Below are 16,889 nucleotides of genomic sequence, written 5' to 3'. Positions count from 1 at the left end.
AGAGAGAGGGAGACACAGAGCGACCGACAGAGAGACGGAAAGCGGGAGACGGACAGGGGACAGGGGATGGCATCCCATCCGAGACGGACACTCTGGCACAGACCGTCACACACCGCAGAGAGCGGCCCGTGCGCAAGGGAGGGGGCGTCAGCCTTGGGCCGGGCGAGCCCCGGCTGGACGCGGTGCCCTGGGGCTGGCAATCACCCGTGGGGACCCCAAGACTTCCTCGCAGCCGAGGTCTCAAAGGTCCCCTTCGGCTTGGCTCCCTGAGGCGAGACCCAGCCCCCGCCCCCAGGCCAGAGGGTGAGTGTGGGAGAGAGTGTGCGTGTGAGTGTGTCGGTGGGCGACGGTGGGGTCGGGTCGACTGGGGGGGCCGGGTGGATACCCACAGCGGAGGGGGGCGGGTGTGGCGGCCGGGGCTTTGGAAGCCTGTGTGGTCCTCTTGCTGTCTCTCTCTCTCCCTCTTTCTCCGTCTCCCTTACTTGTGGTTTCCGGCTCTTGACCTGTCTGGGCTGCGGGGGGTGTGTCTGTGTCTGGGGGGGCGGGCGTGAGGGTGTGTGTGTGTGTGTGTGTGTGTGTGTGTGTGTGTGTGCGTGTGCGTGTGTGTGTGCGGTGCGCCCGCGCCTGCGGGAGACCGCGACGTTGCCTGCCAGGATGCGTCTGGGGGTGGGGCTGGGGCCCCGGCCCCGCCCAGAATTGCCTGAGGCCCGCCAAGGGAGCCCCAGACAGAGACCCCCGCGCCCGCGCCCCCGCCCCCGCCGTTCCTCTGGTTTCCTGGACGCCGAAAGCCGAGGGGCTCGCGGGCCGCGCGGAGGCAACCCAGGTGTGCAGCGGGAGTCGGGGCCCCGGCCACCCAACCTGAGAGGGGCTGGAAGGCAGGCGGCGGCTCTGAGCGCGGTGGGGTGCCAGGGGCCAGCGGCAGGTGCGGCTTGCGGTGCGGCTGGGGCCGGGGGCTAAAGGAGAGGGCAGGCAGGGAAAAAAAGAAACAACAAAAAGCCTACAGCACCCGGTATTCCCAGGCGGTCTCCCATCCAAGTACTAACCGGGCCCGACCCTGCTTAGCTTCCGAGATCAGACGAGATCGGGCGCGTTCAGGGTGGTATGGCCGTAGACGGAGGCGGCGGCCGCCAGGCGCCCTAAGAGCCCTGCGCTGCGCCTGCCTTTCGCTCTGACCCGCCGGTCGGGCCAGCCGGCGGCCGCAGCTCTCCAGCTCTCCACGGAGCGCGCGCTGCACTTGAGCTGCACCACCCGCGACCGGACTCCCGGCGGCCCGGTGGCCGGCCCACGCCGCCCCGCCCCCCGCCCCCCGTCACCCCCGGCCAACGCTCGGCCGGCCCGGCCCAGCCCGGCCCGGGGGACCACAGGGCTTCCGGGACCGGGAGCAGCCGGGCCGGGTGTGCCTGCCGGGGGGTGTAGGGGGGAGGGTGGAGTGAGGGGCGCGGAGGTCTTGGCGCTCTCCCACCCTGGGACCCTCCAGGCACCACCCGGCTCGGGGGCCGCCGCCCCTCCCCCACCCCCTCGCCCACCTCCCCAAGGCGTTCGCTGCCCAGGGCCTCGGGGCCCGCTGGGGCCCGCGGTCCTCTGAGCCTCCTGCGGGCCTAGGCGCAGCCCAGCCGTGGCCCTGAGCGCCCATCCTGCCCGGCACCTGCGCGGTGCCCAAACCCACCTGCAGCCACCAGCGCCGGCGACCAGAGCTCGTCAGCCCCGCCCCTTCGCCCTACCGAGGCCCCCCCCTCCCCTTGCCCCCACGCCGCCCTCCAAGCACAGGACCTTGCTGAGGGTGCAGACGAGCGACATGCAGCCACACGGACAGGCACACAGACACACTCGCAGGCACCCACGCCAAGCGAGACAGCCGGCCGGCGCAAGCTCGTCAGCCAGGGCCACAGCCACAGCACCCACCCGTGAGAGGCCGGGGCCAGAGGAAGGGACGGCAGGCCGGGGGTCAGGAGAGACAGAGACGGACAGAGATGAAGGTTCAGAGACAGGCTCCCAAGACGGCGAGAGGGCAGATGCAGATGCAGATGCAGATGCAGATGCAGACAGACAGACAGACAGACACGAGCGCGCAGGCACACCCAGGGAGCGAGAGCCAGAGAGAGGGAGACACAGAGCGACCGACAGAGAGACGGAAAGCGGGAGACGGACAGGGGACAGGGGATGGCATCCCATCCGAGACGGACACTCTGGCACAGACCGTCACACACCGCAGAGAGCGGCCCGTGCGCAAGGGAGGGGGCGTCAGCCTTGGGCCGGGCGAGCCCCGGCTGGACGCGGTGCCCTGGGGCTGGCAATCACCCGTGGGGACCCCAAGACTTCCTCGCAGCCGAGGTCTCAAAGGTCCCCTTCGGCTTGGCTCCCTGAGGCGAGACCCAGCCCCCGCCCCCAGGCCAGAGGGTGAGTGTGGGAGAGAGTGTGCGTGTGAGTGTGTCGGTGGGCGACGGTGGGGTCGGGTCGACTGGGGGGGCCGGGTGGATACCCACAGCGGAGGGGGGCGGGTGTGGCGGCCGGGGCTTTGGAAGCCTGTGTGGTCCTCTTGCTGTCTCTCTCTCTCCCTCTTTCTCCGTCTCCCTTACTTGTGGTTTCCGGCTCTTGACCTGTCTGGGCTGCGGGGGGTGTGTCTGTGTCTGGGGGGGCGGGCGTGAGGGTGTGTGTGTGTGTGTGTGTGTGTGTGTGTGTGTGTGTGTGCGTGTGCGTGTGTGTGTGCGGTGCGCCCGCGCCTGCGGGAGACCGCGACGTTGCCTGCCAGGATGCGTCTGGGGGTGGGGCTGGGGCCCCGGCCCCGCCCAGAATTGCCTGAGGCCCGCCAAGGGAGCCCCAGACAGAGACCCCCGCGCCCGCGCCCCCGCCCCCGCCGTTCCTCTGGTTTCCTGGACGCCGAAAGCCGAGGGGCTCGCGGGCCGCGCGGAGGCAACCCAGGTGTGCAGCGGGAGTCGGGGCCCCGGCCACCCAACCTGAGAGGGGCTGGAAGGCAGGCGGCGGCTCTGAGCGCGGTGGGGTGCCAGGGGCCAGCGGCAGGTGCGGCTTGCGGTGCGGCTGGGGCCGGGGGCTAAAGGAGAGGGCAGGCAGGGAAAAAAAGAAACAACAAAAAGCCTACAGCACCCGGTATTCCCAGGCGGTCTCCCATCCAAGTACTAACCGGGCCCGACCCTGCTTAGCTTCCGAGATCAGACGAGATCGGGCGCGTTCAGGGTGGTATGGCCGTAGACGGAGGCGGCGGCCGCCAGGCGCCCTAAGAGCCCTGCGCTGCGCCTGCCTTTCGCTCTGACCCGCCGGTCGGGCCAGCCGGCGGCCGCAGCTCTCCAGCTCTCCACGGAGCGCGCGCTGCACTTGAGCTGCACCACCCGCGACCGGACTCCCGGCGGCCCGGTGGCCGGCCCACGCCGCCCCGCCCCCCGCCCCCCGTCACCCCCGGCCAACGCTCGGCCGGCCCGGCCCAGCCCGGCCCGGGGGACCACAGGGCTTCCGGGACCGGGAGCAGCCGGGCCGGGTGTGCCTGCCGGGGGGTGTAGGGGGGAGGGTGGAGTGAGGGGCGCGGAGGTCTTGGCGCTCTCCCACCCTGGGACCCTCCAGGCACCACCCGGCTCGGGGGCCGCCGCCCCTCCCCCACCCCCTCGCCCACCTCCCCAAGGCGTTCGCTGCCCAGGGCCTCGGGGCCCGCTGGGGCCCGCGGTCCTCTGAGCCTCCTGCGGGCCTAGGCGCAGCCCAGCCGTGGCCCTGAGCGCCCATCCTGCCCGGCACCTGCGCGGTGCCCAAACCCACCTGCAGCCACCAGCGCCGGCGACCAGAGCTCGTCAGCCCCGCCCCTTCGCCCTACCGAGGCCCCCCCCTCCCCTTGCCCCCACGCCGCCCTCCAAGCACAGGACCTTGCTGAGGGTGCAGACGAGCGACATGCAGCCACACGGACAGGCACACAGACACACTCGCAGGCACCCACGCCAAGCGAGACAGCCGGCCGGCGCAAGCTCGTCAGCCAGGGCCACAGCCACAGCACCCACCCGTGAGAGGCCGGGGCCAGAGGAAGGGACGGCAGGCCGGGGGTCAGGAGAGACAGAGACGGACAGAGATGAAGGTTCAGAGACAGGCTCCCAAGACGGCGAGAGGGCAGATGCAGATGCAGATGCAGATGCAGATGCAGACAGACAGACAGACAGACACGAGCGCGCAGGCACACCCAGGGAGCGAGAGCCAGAGAGAGGGAGACACAGAGCGACCGACAGAGAGACGGAAAGCGGGAGACGGACAGGGGACAGGGGATGGCATCCCATCCGAGACGGACACTCTGGCACAGACCGTCACACACCGCAGAGAGCGGCCCGTGCGCAAGGGAGGGGGCGTCAGCCTTGGGCCGGGCGAGCCCCGGCTGGACGCGGTGCCCTGGGGCTGGCAATCACCCGTGGGGACCCCAAGACTTCCTCGCAGCCGAGGTCTCAAAGGTCCCCTTCGGCTTGGCTCCCTGAGGCGAGACCCAGCCCCCGCCCCCAGGCCAGAGGGTGAGTGTGGGAGAGAGTGTGCGTGTGAGTGTGTCGGTGGGCGACGGTGGGGTCGGGTCGACTGGGGGGGCCGGGTGGATACCCACAGCGGAGGGGGGCGGGTGTGGCGGCCGGGGCTTTGGAAGCCTGTGTGGTCCTCTTGCTGTCTCTCTCTCTCCCTCTTTCTCCGTCTCCCTTACTTGTGGTTTCCGGCTCTTGACCTGTCTGGGCTGCGGGGGGTGTGTCTGTGTCTGGGGGGGCGGGCGTGAGGGTGTGTGTGTGTGTGTGTGTGTGTGTGTGTGTGTGTGTGTGTGCGTGTGCGTGTGTGTGTGCGGTGCGCCCGCGCCTGCGGGAGACCGCGACGTTGCCTGCCAGGATGCGTCTGGGGGTGGGGCTGGGGCCCCGGCCCCGCCCAGAATTGCCTGAGGCCCGCCAAGGGAGCCCCAGACAGAGACCCCCGCGCCCGCGCCCCCGCCCCCGCCGTTCCTCTGGTTTCCTGGACGCCGAAAGCCGAGGGGCTCGCGGGCCGCGCGGAGGCAACCCAGGTGTGCAGCGGGAGTCGGGGCCCCGGCCACCCAACCTGAGAGGGGCTGGAAGGCAGGCGGCGGCTCTGAGCGCGGTGGGGTGCCAGGGGCCAGCGGCAGGTGCGGCTTGCGGTGCGGCTGGGGCCGGGGGCTAAAGGAGAGGGCAGGCAGGGAAAAAAAGAAACAACAAAAAGCCTACAGCACCCGGTATTCCCAGGCGGTCTCCCATCCAAGTACTAACCGGGCCCGACCCTGCTTAGCTTCCGAGATCAGACGAGATCGGGCGCGTTCAGGGTGGTATGGCCGTAGACGGAGGCGGCGGCCGCCAGGCGCCCTAAGAGCCCTGCGCTGCGCCTGCCTTTCGCTCTGACCCGCCGGTCGGGCCAGCCGGCGGCCGCAGCTCTCCAGCTCTCCACGGAGCGCGCGCTGCACTTGAGCTGCACCACCCGCGACCGGACTCCCGGCGGCCCGGTGGCCGGCCCACGCCGCCCCGCCCCCCGCCCCCCGTCACCCCCGGCCAACGCTCGGCCGGCCCGGCCCAGCCCGGCCCGGGGGACCACAGGGCTTCCGGGACCGGGAGCAGCCGGGCCGGGTGTGCCTGCCGGGGGGTGTAGGGGGGAGGGTGGAGTGAGGGGCGCGGAGGTCTTGGCGCTCTCCCACCCTGGGACCCTCCAGGCACCACCCGGCTCGGGGGCCGCCGCCCCTCCCCCACCCCCTCGCCCACCTCCCCAAGGCGTTCGCTGCCCAGGGCCTCGGGGCCCGCTGGGGCCCGCGGTCCTCTGAGCCTCCTGCGGGCCTAGGCGCAGCCCAGCCGTGGCCCTGAGCGCCCATCCTGCCCGGCACCTGCGCGGTGCCCAAACCCACCTGCAGCCACCAGCGCCGGCGACCAGAGCTCGTCAGCCCCGCCCCTTCGCCCTACCGAGGCCCCCCCCCTCCCCTTGCCCCCACGCCGCCCTCCAAGCACAGGACCTTGCTGAGGGTGCAGACGAGCGACATGCAGCCACACGGACAGGCACACAGACACACTCGCAGGCACCCACGCCAAGCGAGACAGCCGGCCGGCGCAAGCTCGTCAGCCAGGGCCACAGCCACAGCACCCACCCGTGAGAGGCCGGGGCCAGAGGAAGGGACGGCAGGCCGGGGGTCAGGAGAGACAGAGACGGACAGAGATGAAGGTTCAGAGACAGGCTCCCAAGACGGCGAGAGGGCAGATGCAGATGCAGATGCAGATGCAGATGCAGACAGACAGACAGACAGACACGAGCGCGCAGGCACACCCAGGGAGCGAGAGCCAGAGAGAGGGAGACACAGAGCGACCGACAGAGAGACGGAAAGCGGGAGACGGACAGGGGACAGGGGATGGCATCCCATCCGAGACGGACACTCTGGCACAGACCGTCACACACCGCAGAGAGCGGCCCGTGCGCAAGGGAGGGGGCGTCAGCCTTGGGCCGGGCGAGCCCCGGCTGGACGCGGTGCCCTGGGGCTGGCAATCACCCGTGGGGACCCCAAGACTTCCTCGCAGCCGAGGTCTCAAAGGTCCCCTTCGGCTTGGCTCCCTGAGGCGAGACCCAGCCCCCGCCCCCAGGCCAGAGGGTGAGTGTGGGAGAGAGTGTGCGTGTGAGTGTGTCGGTGGGCGACGGTGGGGTCGGGTCGACTGGGGGGGCCGGGTGGATACCCACAGCGGAGGGGGGCGGGTGTGGCGGCCGGGGCTTTGGAAGCCTGTGTGGTCCTCTTGCTGTCTCTCTCTCTCCCTCTTTCTCCGTCTCCCTTACTTGTGGTTTCCGGCTCTTGACCTGTCTGGGCTGCGGGGGGTGTGTCTGTGTCTGGGGGGGCGGGCGTGAGGGTGTGTGTGTGTGTGTGTGTGTGTGTGTGTGTGTGTGTGCGTGTGCGTGTGTGTGTGCGGTGCGCCCGCGCCTGCGGGAGACCGCGACGTTGCCTGCCAGGATGCGTCTGGGGGTGGGGCTGGGGCCCCGGCCCCGCCCAGAATTGCCTGAGGCCCGCCAAGGGAGCCCCAGACAGAGACCCCCGCGCCCGCGCCCCCGCCCCCGCCGTTCCTCTGGTTTCCTGGACGCCGAAAGCCGAGGGGCTCGCGGGCCGCGCGGAGGCAACCCAGGTGTGCAGCGGGAGTCGGGGCCCCGGCCACCCAACCTGAGAGGGGCTGGAAGGCAGGCGGCGGCTCTGAGCGCGGTGGGGTGCCAGGGGCCAGCGGCAGGTGCGGCTTGCGGTGCGGCTGGGGCCGGGGGCTAAAGGAGAGGGCAGGCAGGGAAAAAAAGAAACAACAAAAAGCCTACAGCACCCGGTATTCCCAGGCGGTCTCCCATCCAAGTACTAACCGGGCCCGACCCTGCTTAGCTTCCGAGATCAGACGAGATCGGGCGCGTGTATGGCCGTAGACGGAGGCGGCGGCCGCCAGGCGCCCTAAGAGCCCTGCGCTGCGCCTGCCTTTCGCTCTGACCCGCCGGTCGGGCCAGCCGGCGGCCGCAGCTCTCCAGCTCTCCACGGAGCGCGCGCTGCACTTGAGCTGCACCACCCGCGACCGGACTCCCGGCGGCCCGGTGGCCGGCCCACGCCGCCCCGCCCCCCGCCCCCCGTCACCCCCGGCCAACGCTCGGCCGGCCCGGCCCAGCCCGGCCCGGGGGACCACAGGGCTTCCGGGACCGGGAGCAGCCGGGCCGGGTGTGCCTGCCGGGGGGTGTAGGGGGGAGGGTGGAGTGAGGGGCGCGGAGGTCTTGGCGCTCTCCCACCCTGGGACCCTCCAGGCACCACCCGGCTCGGGGGCCGCCGCCCCTCCCCCACCCCCTCGCCCACCTCCCCAAGGCGTTCGCTGCCCAGGGCCTCGGGGCCCGCTGGGGCCCGCGGTCCTCTGAGCCTCCTGCGGGCCTAGGCGCAGCCCAGCCGTGGCCCTGAGCGCCCATCCTGCCCGGCACCTGCGCGGTGCCCAAACCCACCTGCAGCCACCAGCGCCGGCGACCAGAGCTCGTCAGCCCCGCCCCTTCGCCCTACCGAGGCCCCCCCCCTCCCCTTGCCCCCACGCCGCCCTCCAAGCACAGGACCTTGCTGAGGGTGCAGACGAGCGACATGCAGCCACACGGACAGGCACACAGACACACTCGCAGGCACCCACGCCAAGCGAGACAGCCGGCCGGCGCAAGCTCGTCAGCCAGGGCCACAGCCACAGCACCCACCCGTGAGAGGCCGGGGCCAGAGGAAGGGACGGCAGGCCGGGGGTCAGGAGAGACAGAGACGGACAGAGATGAAGGTTCAGAGACAGGCTCCCAAGACGGCGAGAGGGCAGATGCAGATGCAGATGCAGATGCAGATGCAGACAGACAGACAGACAGACACGAGCGCGCAGGCACACCCAGGGAGCGAGAGCCAGAGAGAGGGAGACACAGAGCGACCGACAGAGAGACGGAAAGCGGGAGACGGACAGGGGACAGGGGATGGCATCCCATCCGAGACGGACACTCTGGCACAGACCGTCACACACCGCAGAGAGCGGCCCGTGCGCAAGGGAGGGGGCGTCAGCCTTGGGCCGGGCGAGCCCCGGCTGGACGCGGTGCCCTGGGGCTGGCAATCACCCGTGGGGACCCCAAGACTTCCTCGCAGCCGAGGTCTCAAAGGTCCCCTTCGGCTTGGCTCCCTGAGGCGAGACCCAGCCCCCGCCCCCAGGCCAGAGGGTGAGTGTGGGAGAGAGTGTGCGTGTGAGTGTGTCGGTGGGCGACGGTGGGGTCGGGTCGACTGGGGGGGCCGGGTGGATACCCACAGCGGAGGGGGGCGGGTGTGGCGGCCGGGGCTTTGGAAGCCTGTGTGGTCCTCTTGCTGTCTCTCTCTCTCCCTCTTTCTCCGTCTCCCTTACTTGTGGTTTCCGGCTCTTGACCTGTCTGGGCTGCGGGGGGTGTGTCTGTGTCTGGGGGGGCGGGCGTGAGGTGTGTGTGTGTGTGTGTGTGTGTGTGTGTGTGTGTGTGTGTGCGTGTGCGTGTGTGTGTGCGGTGCGCCCGCGCCTGCGGGAGACCGCGACGTTGCCTGCCAGGATGCGTCTGGGGGTGGGGCTGGGGCCCCGGCCCCGCCCAGAATTGCCTGAGGCCCGCCAAGGGAGCCCCAGACAGAGACCCCCGCGCCCGCGCCCCCGCCCCCGCCGTTCCTCTGGTTTCCTGGACGCCGAAAGCCGAGGGGCTCGCGGGCCGCGCGGAGGCAACCCAGGTGTGCAGCGGGAGTCGGGGCCCCGGCCACCCAACCTGAGAGGGGCTGGAAGGCAGGCGGCGGCTCTGAGCGCGGTGGGGTGCCAGGGGCCAGCGGCAGGTGCGGCTTGCGGTGCGGCTGGGGCCGGGGGCTAAAGGAGAGGGCAGGCAGGGAAAAAAAGAAACAACAAAAAGCCTACAGCACCCGGTATTCCCAGGCGGTCTCCCATCCAAGTACTAACCGGGCCCGACCCTGCTTAGCTTCCGAGATCAGACGAGATCGGGCGCGTTCAGGGTGGTATGGCCGTAGACGGAGGCGGCGGCCGCCAGGCGCCCTAAGAGCCCTGCGCTGCGCCTGCCTTTCGCTCTGACCCGCCGGTCGGGCCAGCCGGCGGCCGCAGCTCTCCAGCTCTCCACGGAGCGCGCGCTGCACTTGAGCTGCACCACCCGCGACCGGACTCCCGGCGGCCCGGTGGCCGGCCCACGCCGCCCCGCCCCCCGCCCCCCGTCACCCCCGGCCAACGCTCGGCCGGCCCGGCCCAGCCCGGCCCGGGGGACCACAGGGCTTCCGGGACCGGGAGCAGCCGGGCCGGGTGTGCCTGCCGGGGGGTGTAGGGGGGAGGGTGGAGTGAGGGGCGCGGAGGTCTTGGCGCTCTCCCACCCTGGGACCCTCCAGGCACCACCCGGCTCGGGGGCCGCCGCCCCTCCCCCACCCCCTCGCCCACCTCCCCAAGGCGTTCGCTGCCCAGGGCCTCGGGGCCCGCTGGGGCCCGCGGTCCTCTGAGCCTCCTGCGGGCCTAGGCGCAGCCCAGCCGTGGCCCTGAGCGCCCATCCTGCCCGGCACCTGCGCGGTGCCCAAACCCACCTGCAGCCACCAGCGCCGGCGACCAGAGCTCGTCAGCCCCGCCCCTTCGCCCTACCGAGGCCCCCCCCCTCCCCTTGCCCCCACGCCGCCCTCCAAGCACAGGACCTTGCTGAGGGTGCAGACGAGCGACATGCAGCCACACGGACAGGCACACAGACACACTCGCAGGCACCCACGCCAAGCGAGACAGCCGGCCGGCGCAAGCTCGTCAGCCAGGGCCACAGCCACAGCACCCACCCGTGAGAGGCCGGGGCCAGAGGAAGGGACGGCAGGCCGGGGGTCAGGAGAGACAGAGACGGACAGAGATGAAGGTTCAGAGACAGGCTCCCAAGACGGCGAGAGGGCAGATGCAGATGCAGATGCAGATGCAGATGCAGACAGACAGACAGACAGACACGAGCGCGCAGGCACACCCAGGGAGCGAGAGCCAGAGAGAGGGAGACACAGAGCGACCGACAGAGAGACGGAAAGCGGGAGACGGACAGGGGACAGGGGATGGCATCCCATCCGAGACGGACACTCTGGCACAGACCGTCACACACCGCAGAGAGCGGCCCGTGCGCAAGGGAGGGGGCGTCAGCCTTGGGCCGGGCGAGCCCCGGCTGGACGCGGTGCCCTGGGGCTGGCAATCACCCGTGGGGACCCCAAGACTTCCTCGCAGCCGAGGTCTCAAAGGTCCCCTTCGGCTTGGCTCCCTGAGGCGAGACCCAGCCCCCGCCCCCAGGCCAGAGGGTGAGTGTGGGAGAGAGTGTGCGTGTGAGTGTGTCGGTGGGCGACGGTGGGGTCGGGTCGACTGGGGGGGCCGGGTGGATACCCACAGCGGAGGGGGGCGGGTGTGGCGGCCGGGGCTTTGGAAGCCTGTGTGGTCCTCTTGCTGTCTCTCTCTCTCCCTCTTTCTCCGTCTCCCTTACTTGTGGTTTCCGGCTCTTGACCTGTCTGGGCTGCGGGGGGTGTGTCTGTGTCTGGGGGGGCGGGCGTGAGGGTGTGTGTGTGTGTGTGTGTGTGTGTGTGTGTGTGTGTGTGTGCGTGTGCGTGTGTGTGTGCGGTGCGCCCGCGCCTGCGGGAGACCGCGACGTTGCCTGCCAGGATGCGTCTGGGGGTGGGGCTGGGGCCCCGGCCCCGCCCAGAATTGCCTGAGGCCCGCCAAGGGAGCCCCAGACAGAGACCCCCGCGCCCGCGCCCCCGCCCCCGCCGTTCCTCTGGTTTCCTGGACGCCGAAAGCCGAGGGGCTCGCGGGCCGCGCGGAGGCAACCCAGGTGTGCAGCGGGAGTCGGGGCCCCGGCCACCCAACCTGAGAGGGGCTGGAAGGCAGGCGGCGGCTCTGAGCGCGGTGGGGTGCCAGGGGCCAGCGGCAGGTGCGGCTTGCGGTGCGGCTGGGGCCGGGGGCTAAAGGAGAGGGCAGGCAGGGAAAAAAAGAAACAACAAAAAGCCTACAGCACCCGGTATTCCCAGGCGGTCTCCCATCCAAGTACTAACCGGGCCCGACCCTGCTTAGCTTCCGAGATCAGACGAGATCGGGCGCGTTCAGGGTGGTATGGCCGTAGACGGAGGCGGCGGCCGCCAGGCGCCCTAAGAGCCCTGCGCTGCGCCTGCCTTTCGCTCTGACCCGCCGGTCGGGCCAGCCGGCGGCCGCAGCTCTCCAGCTCTCCACGGAGCGCGCGCTGCACTTGAGCTGCACCACCCGCGACCGGACTCCCGGCGGCCCGGTGGCCGGCCCACGCCGCCCCGCCCCCCGCCCCCCGTCACCCCCGGCCAACGCTCGGCCGGCCCGGCCCAGCCCGGCCCGGGGGACCACAGGGCTTCCGGGACCGGGAGCAGCCGGGCCGGGTGTGCCTGCCGGGGGGTGTAGGGGGGAGGGTGGAGTGAGGGGCGCGGAGGTCTTGGCGCTCTCCCACCCTGGGACCCTCCAGGCACCACCCGGCTCGGGGGCCGCCGCCCCTCCCCCACCCCCTCGCCCACCTCCCCAAGGCGTTCGCTGCCCAGGGCCTCGGGGCCCGCTGGGGCCCGCGGTCCTCTGAGCCTCCTGCGGGCCTAGGCGCAGCCCAGCCGTGGCCCTGAGCGCCCATCCTGCCCGGCACCTGCGCGGTGCCCAAACCCACCTGCAGCCACCAGCGCCGGCGACCAGAGCTCGTCAGCCCCGCCCCTTCGCCCTACCGAGGCCCCCCCCCTCCCCTTGCCCCCACGCCGCCCTCCAAGCACAGGACCTTGCTGAGGGTGCAGACGAGCGACATGCAGCCACACGGACAGGCACACAGACACACTCGCAGGCACCCACGCCAAGCGAGACAGCCGGCCGGCGCAAGCTCGTCAGCCAGGGCCACAGCCACAGCACCCACCCGTGAGAGGCCGGGGCCAGAGGAAGGGACGGCAGGCCGGGGGTCAGGAGAGACAGAGACGGACAGAGATGAAGGTTCAGAGACAGGCTCCCAAGACGGCGAGAGGGCAGATGCAGATGCAGATGCAGATGCAGATGCAGACAGACAGACAGACAGACACGAGCGCGCAGGCACACCCAGGGAGCGAGAGCCAGAGAGAGGGAGACACAGAGCGACCGACAGAGAGACGGAAAGCGGGAGACGGACAGGGGACAGGGGATGGCATCCCATCCGAGACGGACACTCTGGCACAGACCGTCACACACCGCAGAGAGCGGCCCGTGCGCAAGGGAGGGGGCGTCAGCCTTGGGCCGGGCGAGCCCCGGCTGGACGCGGTGCCCTGGGGCTGGCAATCACCCGTGGGGACCCCAAGACTTCCTCGCAGCCGAGGTCTCAAAGGTCCCCTTCGGCTTGGCTCCCTGAGGCGAGACCCAGCCCCCGCCCCCAGGCCAGAGGGTGAGTGTGGGAGAGAGTGTGCGTGTGAGTGTGTCGGTGGGCGACGGTGGGGTCGGGTCGACTGGGGGGGCCGGGTGGATACCCACAGCGGAGGGGGGCGGGTGTGGCGGCCGGGGCTTTGGAAGCCTGTGTGGTCCTCTTGCTGTCTCTCTCTCTCCCTCTTTCTCCGTCTCCCTTACTTGTGGTTTCCGGCTCTTGACCTGTCTGGGCTGCGGGGGGTGTGTCTGTGTCTGGGGGGGCGGGCGTGAGGGTGTGTGTGTGTGTGTGTGTGTGTGTGTGTGTGTGTGTGTGTGCGTGTGCGTGTGTGTGTGCGGTGCGCCCGCGCCTGCGGGAGACCGCGACGTTGCCTGCCAGGATGCGTCTGGGGGTGGGGCTGGGGCCCCGGCCCCGCCCAGAATTGCCTGAGGCCCGCCAAGGGAGCCCCAGACAGAGACCCCCGCGCCCGCGCCCCCGCCCCCGCCGTTCCTCTGGTTTCCTGGACGCCGAAAGCCGAGGGGCTCGCGGGCCGCGCGGAGGCAACCCAGGTGTGCAGCGGGAGTCGGGGCCCCGGCCACCCAACCTGAGAGGGGCTGGAAGGCAGGCGGCGGCTCTGAGCGCGGTGGGGTGCCAGGGGCCAGCGGCAGGTGCGGCTTGCGGTGCGGCTGGGGCCGGGGGCTAAAGGAGAGGGCAGGCAGGGAAAAAAAGAAACAACAAAAAGCCTACAGCACCCGGTATTCCCAGGCGGTCTCCCATCCAAGTACTAACCGGGCCCGACCCTGCTTAGCTTCCGAGATCAGACGAGATCGGGCGCGTTCAGGGTGGTATGGCCGTAGACGGAGGCGGCGGCCGCCAGGCGCCCTAAGAGCCCTGCGCTGCGCCTGCCTTTCGCTCTGACCCGCCGGTCGGGCCAGCCGGCGGCCGCAGCTCTCCAGCTCTCCACGGAGCGCGCGCTGCACTTGAGCTGCACCACCCGCGACCGGACTCCCGGCGGCCCGGTGGCCGGCCCACGCCGCCCCGCCCCCCGCCCCCCGTCACCCCCGGCCAACGCTCGGCCGGCCCGGCCCAGCCCGGCCCGGGGGACCACAGGGCTTCCGGGACCGGGAGCAGCCGGGCCGGGTGTGCCTGCCGGGGGGTGTAGGGGGGAGGGTGGAGTGAGGGGCGCGGAGGTCTTGGCGCTCTCCCACCCTGGGACCCTCCAGGCACCACCCGGCTCGGGGGCCGCCGCCCCTCCCCCACCCCCTCGCCCACCTCCCCAAGGCGTTCGCTGCCCAGGGCCTCGGGGCCCGCTGGGGCCCGCGGTCCTCTGAGCCTCCTGCGGGCCTAGGCGCAGCCCAGCCGTGGCCCTGAGCGCCCATCCTGCCCGGCACCTGCGCGGTGCCCAAACCCACCTGCAGCCACCAGCGCCGGCGACCAGAGCTCGTCAGCCCCGCCCCTTCGCCCTACCGAGGCCCCCCCCTCCCCTTGCCCCCACGCCGCCCTCCAAGCACAGGACCTTGCTGAGGGTGCAGACGAGCGACATGCAGCCACACGGACAGGCACACAGACACACTCGCAGGCACCCACGCCAAGCGAGACAGCCGGCCGGCGCAAGCTCGTCAGCCAGGGCCACAGCCACAGCACCCACCCGTGAGAGGCCGGGGCCAGAGGAAGGGACGGCAGGCCGGGGGTCAGGAGAGACAGAGACGGACAGAGATGAAGGTTCAGAGACAGGCTCCCAAGACGGCGAGAGGGCAGATGCAGATGCAGATGCAGATGCAGATGCAGACAGACAGACAGACAGACACGAGCGCGCAGGCACACCCAGGGAGCGAGAGCCAGAGAGAGGGAGACACAGAGCGACCGACAGAGAGACGGAAAGCGGGAGACGGACAGGGGACAGGGGATGGCATCCCATCCGAGACGGACACTCTGGCACAGACCGTCACACACCGCAGAGAGCGGCCCGTGCGCAAGGGAGGGGGCGTCAGCCTTGGGCCGGGCGAGCCCCGGCTGGACGCGGTGCCCTGGGGCTGGCAATCACCCGTGGGGACCCCAAGACTTCCTCGCAGCCGAGGTCTCAAAGGTCCCCTTCGGCTTGGCTCCCTGAGGCGAGACCCAGCCCCCGCCCCCAGGCCAGAGGGTGAGTGTGGGAGAGAGTGTGCGTGTGAGTGTGTCGGTGGGCGACGGTGGGGTCGGGTCGACTGGGGGGGCCGGGTGGATACCCACAGCGGAGGGGGGCGGGTGTGGCGGCCGGGGCTTTGGAAGCCTGTGTGGTCCTCTTGCTGTCTCTCTCTCTCCCTCTTTCTCCGTCTCCCTTACTTGTGGTTTCCGGCTCTTGACCTGTCTGGGCTGCGGGGGGTGTGTCTGTGTCTGGGGGGGCGGGCGTGAGGGGGTGTGTGTGTGTGTGTGTGTGTGTGTGTGTGTGTGTGCGTGTGCGTGTGTGTGTGCGGTGCGCCCGCGCCTGCGGGAGACCGCGACGTTGCCTGCCAGGATGCGTCTGGGGGTGGGGCTGGGGCCCCGGCCCCGCCCAGAATTGCCTGAGGCCCGCCAAGGGAGCCCCAGACAGAGACCCCCGCGCCCGCGCCCCCGCCCCCGCCGTTCCTCTGGTTTCCTGGACGCCGAAAGCCGAGGGGCTCGCGGGCCGCGCGGAGGCAACCCAGGTGTGCAGCGGGAGTCGGGGCCCCGGCCACCCAACCTGAGAGGGGCTGGAAGGCAGGCGGCGGCTCTGAGCGCGGTGGGGTGCCAGGGGCCAGCGGCAGGTGCGGCTTGCGGTGCGGCTGGGGCCGGGGGCTAAAGGAGAGGGCAGGCAGGGAAAAAAAGAAACAACAAAAAGCCTACAGCACCCGGTATTCCCAGGCGGTCTCCCATCCAAGTACTAACCGGGCCCGACCCTGCTTAGCTTCCGAGATCAGACGAGATCGGGCGCGTTCAGGGTGGTATGGCCGTAGACGGAGGCGGCGGCCGCCAGGCGCCCTAAGAGCCCTGCGCTGCGCCTGCCTTTCGCTCTGACCCGCCGGTCGGGCCAGCCGGCGGCCGCAGCTCTCCAGCTCTCCACGGAGCGCGCGCTGCACTTGAGCTGCACCACCCGCGACCGGACTCCCGGCGGCCCGGTGGCCGGCCCACGCCGCCCCGCCCCCCGCCCCCCGTCACCCCCGGCCAACGCTCGGCCGGCCCGGCCCAGCCCGGCCCGGGGGACCACAGGGCTTCCGGGACCGGGAGCAGCCGGGCCGGGTGTGCCTGCCGGGGGGTGTAGGGGGGAGGGTGGAGTGAGGGGCGCGGAGGTCTTGGCGCTCTCCCACCCTGGGACCCTCCAGGCACCACCCGGCTCGGGGGCCGCCGCCCCTCCCCCACCCCCTCGCCCACCTCCCCAAGGCGTTCGCTGCCCAGGGCCTCGGGGCCCGCTGGGGCCCGCGGTCCTCTGAGCCTCCTGCGGGCCTAGGCGCAGCCCAGCCGTGGCCCTGAGCGCCCATCCTGCCCGGCACCTGCGCGGTGCCCAAACCCACCTGCAGCCACCAGCGCCGGCGACCAGAGCTCGTCAGCCCCGCCCCTTCGCCCTACCGAGGCCCCCCCCTCCCCTTGCCCCCACGCCGCCCTCCAAGCACAGGACCTTGCTGAGGGTGCAGACGAGCGACATGCAGCCACACGGACAGGCACACAGACACACTCGCAGGCACCCACGCCAAGCGAGACAGCCGGCCGGCGCAAGCTCGTCAGCCAGGGCCACAGCCACAGCACCCACCCGTGAGAGGCCGGGGCCAGAGGAAGGGACGGCAGGCCGGGGGTCAGGAGAGACAGAGACGGACAGAGATGAAGGTTCAGAGACAGGCTCCCAAGACGGCGAGAGGGCAGATGCAGATGCAGATGCAGATGCAGATGCAGACAGACAGACAGACAGACACGAGCGCGCAGGCACACCCAGGGAGCGAGAGCCAGAGAGAGGGAGACACAGAGCGACCGACAGAGAGACGGAAAGCGGGAGACGGACAGGGGACAGGGGATGGCATCCCATCCGAGACGGACACTCTGGCACAGACCGTCACACACCGCAGAGAGCG

At 71.3% G+C, this 16,889-nt stretch overlaps 7 non-coding genes and 1 pseudogene across 7 annotated transcripts; all 8 read right to left on the bottom strand.

Annotated features, from left to right (window-relative positions):
* Window positions 1–994: 994 nt before the first annotated feature.
* LOC128071239 (5S ribosomal RNA) lies at window positions 995–1,113 on the bottom strand. The gene has a single exon (XR_008201778.1). It is a non-coding gene; the product is annotated as a 5S ribosomal RNA (ribosomal RNA).
* Window positions 1,114–3,090: 1,977 nt separating this feature from the next.
* Window positions 3,091–3,209, bottom strand: LOC128071238 (5S ribosomal RNA). The gene has a single exon (XR_008201777.1). It is a non-coding gene; the product is annotated as a 5S ribosomal RNA (ribosomal RNA).
* A 1,979-nt stretch (window positions 3,210–5,188) lies between these two features.
* On the bottom strand, window positions 5,189–5,307 carry LOC128071236 (5S ribosomal RNA). The gene has a single exon (XR_008201776.1). It is a non-coding gene; the product is annotated as a 5S ribosomal RNA (ribosomal RNA).
* A 1,976-nt stretch (window positions 5,308–7,283) lies between these two features.
* On the bottom strand, window positions 7,284–7,394 carry LOC128071215 (uncharacterized; annotated as a pseudogene).
* Window positions 7,395–9,373: 1,979 nt separating this feature from the next.
* LOC128071234 (5S ribosomal RNA) lies at window positions 9,374–9,492 on the bottom strand. The gene has a single exon (XR_008201774.1). It is a non-coding gene; the product is annotated as a 5S ribosomal RNA (ribosomal RNA).
* Window positions 9,493–11,472: 1,980 nt separating this feature from the next.
* LOC128071233 (5S ribosomal RNA) lies at window positions 11,473–11,591 on the bottom strand. Its single transcript, XR_008201773.1, has one exon. It is a non-coding gene; the product is annotated as a 5S ribosomal RNA (ribosomal RNA).
* Window positions 11,592–13,571: 1,980 nt separating this feature from the next.
* Window positions 13,572–13,690, bottom strand: LOC128071232 (5S ribosomal RNA). Its single transcript, XR_008201772.1, has one exon. It is a non-coding gene; the product is annotated as a 5S ribosomal RNA (ribosomal RNA).
* Window positions 13,691–15,665: 1,975 nt separating this feature from the next.
* Window positions 15,666–15,784, bottom strand: LOC128071231 (5S ribosomal RNA). The gene has a single exon (XR_008201771.1). It is a non-coding gene; the product is annotated as a 5S ribosomal RNA (ribosomal RNA).
* Window positions 15,785–16,889: the final 1,105 nt, after the last annotated feature.

Source organism: Budorcas taxicolor, unplaced genomic scaffold (genome assembly GCF_023091745.1).
Source record: "Budorcas taxicolor isolate Tak-1 unplaced genomic scaffold, Takin1.1 scaffold290, whole genome shotgun sequence".
Taxonomy (NCBI): Eukaryota; Metazoa; Chordata; class Mammalia; order Artiodactyla; family Bovidae; genus Budorcas; species Budorcas taxicolor.
Note: the sequence above shows the minus strand (reverse complement) of the source record. Positions and strands in the feature narration are given on the sequence as shown.